General features: G+C 49.9%; 1 non-coding gene across 1 annotated transcript; it reads right to left on the minus strand.

Moving 5' to 3' along the window:
- Positions 1 to 3,015: 3,015 nt before the first annotated feature.
- On the minus strand, positions 3,016 to 3,090 carry TRNAT-AGU. The gene has a single exon. It is a non-coding gene; the product is annotated as a tRNA-Thr (tRNA).
- Positions 3,091 to 3,347: the final 257 nt, after the last annotated feature.

Here is a 3,347-nt window from a genome sequence, read left to right on the forward strand (position 1 = left end):
CCAGTCTTCTGCTCTGCCCAGCTGACCCATCGAAGGGCTGTCACCACTTTCTCCAGGTTTGTCCATCGGTCTGTGCTAGGGTGAGCAACAGCCAAGCAGATGGAGTTTCTGTAGTGTAGTGGTTATCACGTTTGCTTTACACGCAAAAGGTCCCTGGTGCAGAAACATGCTGGCTTCCTTTTGCCAGATCCCCTTGCTGTTCAGGAAGGCCTCCTCCTTCTCCTATTGGCCTGTCCCTGGGATAACTCCAACCCCTGCATGACAGAGGGTGCTGACAGCAGTGGAGAAAGCACCTTGGCGGCAGGCTGGAGAACCTAGAGGAGTGCGGCGTGTCACCTTTTGGAGGCTTGTGGCTTGGCCTCCTCTGCTGTTGGAGGTTGGCTGTGGGAGGCCGGCTCTTCCTGCTGGCCTCCTCTGCGTGACTTGCCAAAGGAGGAAGTGAGGCAGGAATGGGGGAAAAGAGGAAAGTCGAGCTGAGGAAGGCAGGGCAGAAGCGAAGCACCTCAGTGCGGCTAAGTGGGGTTAGTAGAGCGTCACCATTTGTTCTGCAAAGCCGGGGGAGGTGCGGTTGGCTGCTGGGAGGCAGAATCCTGTGCCTGCCTCTTGGCTTCCCAGGGGTGGCTCCTTGCAGCCCAGGAGAAGAGGGGTTCTAGGGGGAAGGAAAAGCATCAATGGCGAGGCTGAGTGGGCTCCTTTCTGGCTGACATGGTGGGCTGTGGTGGGTCTGGGAGTTGCCTGTAAGCCATAAGTGGACTTGGTGGAGTGAAAACCGCTGCTCCATTCTGGCTGACCTGGGGGCTTGGGAGTGGGGGCAGGGCGCTAGCTGTGAGCAAATGGGATCCAGGAAGCCCCAGCCTGCCCCTCCAGGGGCCCAGTCTTCTTCTTCTCTCCTGCCATGGGGAGCCCGGCCTAGAGCCTGCCCAGCATGCACTGCAGCTCGAGCATTAAGCCTTCCTGTGGCATAACCGAACTACGGCCTAGTGTAATAAGGTGTAAAATTAAGATTGTGAATTTATCTTTAATTTCCATGGTAACTTACTTTGCTCTTTTATGCCTACCACTTATAATCCTTAAAACTCCATCTTTCTGTAGTTAATAAATCTGTTTTACGCTGTACTGAAACTGGTGTATTTTGCTTGAAGTTCTTGTGAAATCGCAGCTCCATTACAATGCTGGTACAACTACTATACACAGTGATGGAGAGGTGGACCCTGTGTAATAAGCTCACACTGATCAGGCTTCTGATTAAGGCAAGATGGTATGGTCCAGGGTGCAAGGCTGCAGAGCTGGGGGAATTGGCGGAGGCTCTCTATCATTAGTGTTATGAGTGGCTGGGAGAAGCATTCATGTAACAGTTGGATGTGTCCCTACCTGTAGATGTCTGTGTAAGTGCAATATCTGCCAGAGATTCACAGCTCCTCACAACATCATAGTGTGAGAGGGAGCCCAGGCAGTGGGACACAGGGCTCAGGGTCCCACTGTTCAGGTTGCATCCCATAGATCCCATCATAGACTTTCAACAACCACAGCAGATGTTCACTGAAACAGTGAGAGAGATGGCAAAATAGTGATCTCCAGTGCCTGCAGACATCAAATTATCAGGAATTCTGCGCACAGAGAGGACCCTGCAAGTGGAAAATGCCTTTGGAAAAGACCCTTCTCTCCCCAGCTGTGGTCGTACAGTGCTTAGTGCTCTGCGTTGTGGCCTCAAGAGCCATGGATGCAAGTTGAGTTATGGCGACCTTTTCCTTGTCTCCACGTTTCTTAGGTGCCTCCTTCCAACACTTGTCAGAAAAAACTACCGATTTCTTTTGGAAGCATTGCAAGGCAGAGGCAGTCCTCTCTGTTTCCTCAAAATTGATCAAAAGGTGGGAGGAGTGGACACATTTCAAGGCACTACTGGGTGCTACATCTCTAACCTTGAGGAGCTTGGTTTGTTTTCCTTAACCAAAGAAGGTTGAGAGGAGATATGATTGCTCTCTTTAAATATATCAGAGGGATAAATACCAGGGAGGGAGAGGAATTATTTCAGCTCAGTACTAATGTGGACACGAGAAGAAATGGATATAAATTGGCAGTCGGGAAGTTTAGGCTTGAAATTAGACAAAGGTTTCTAACCATCAGGGGAGTGAAATTCTGGAACAGCCTACCGAGGGAAACGGTGGGGGCGAAGGACCTCTCTGGCTTTAAGATTAAGCTTGATAAGTTTATGGAGGGAATGGTTTGATAGGAGAACGTGATTTAGTCAATAGGTCAATAACGTGCGACCACTGGTATTTAGTACCGAGGGTCAATGTTGGGATATTGAAAGTCTTTTTCCTGAGTGTCTGGCTGGAGAGTCTTGCCCGCATGCTCGGGGTTCAGCTGATCGCCATATTTGGGGTCGGGAAGGAATTTTCCTCCAGGGTAGATTGGCAGTGGCCCTGGAGGTTTTTCGCCTTCCTCCGCAGCATGGGGCAGGGGTCGCTTGCTGGAGGATTATCTGCTACTTGAAGTCTTTAAATCAGGATTTGGGGACTTCAACAGCTGAGTCAAGGGAGAGAATTATTTCAGGAGTGGGTGGGTCAGCTTGTGGCCTGCATCTTGCGGGAGGTCAGACTAGATGATCATAATGGTCCCTTCTGATCTTAAGTTCTATGATTCTATGATTCTATGAACCTCCACTTTATCTGGCAGGTTCCTCTGGGACTTTTCTCCCAGCTGCTCCATTTTTCATCAGTGACAATCAAAAGGAAGATGACATGACATCTGTGTGCAGACATCCCCAGCGAATCACAAGGACGTGTGGCGCAGGCTTTTGTGTCGCAGCAATTGCAGTTGAAGCAACCACCATGCTAATGCCAGTCACAGCAGCCTTTTCATCAGCTCCAGGCTTGTGATCTGATTCTTTCCAATGTTTCTCTCCAAAGAAACCTTTTCCTTAGCAAGCAATTACTTGGATACCAAGGGAGGTCTCTTCTGTTTCCCGGAAAGACACAGGAAAATGTGAGCAGGGGAGACAAAAGTCATAGAACAAGGCACCACTGGGAGTTGAACCCAGGATCTCCTGTTTACTAGACAGGTGCTTTAAGCCAGCTAAGGCATGGTGCCTGCCTCAAGAAAGTATTTGCCACTGTTCCATTTGATGGTCCAGGACAACACCTGCAAATTCCAAACTACAGACGTTCCCCATTTCCCTCAAGACTTGCAAGGAAGAACTGGCAGGCCAAGCCAGGATCTCCTGCTTACTAGGAAGACACTTCAGCCAGCTCTTCCCAAAGATCACTATCCAGAGACCTTTAAACAGACACTGCAGATGTTCACCGACAAAGAGATGCCAAATGGAGTTCTCCACTGCCTGCAGCCAT

The sequence above is a fragment of the Mauremys reevesii genome, linkage group 14 (genome assembly GCF_016161935.1).
Source record: "Mauremys reevesii isolate NIE-2019 linkage group 14, ASM1616193v1, whole genome shotgun sequence".
In the NCBI taxonomy this organism is placed as follows: Eukaryota; Metazoa; Chordata; order Testudines; family Geoemydidae; genus Mauremys; species Mauremys reevesii.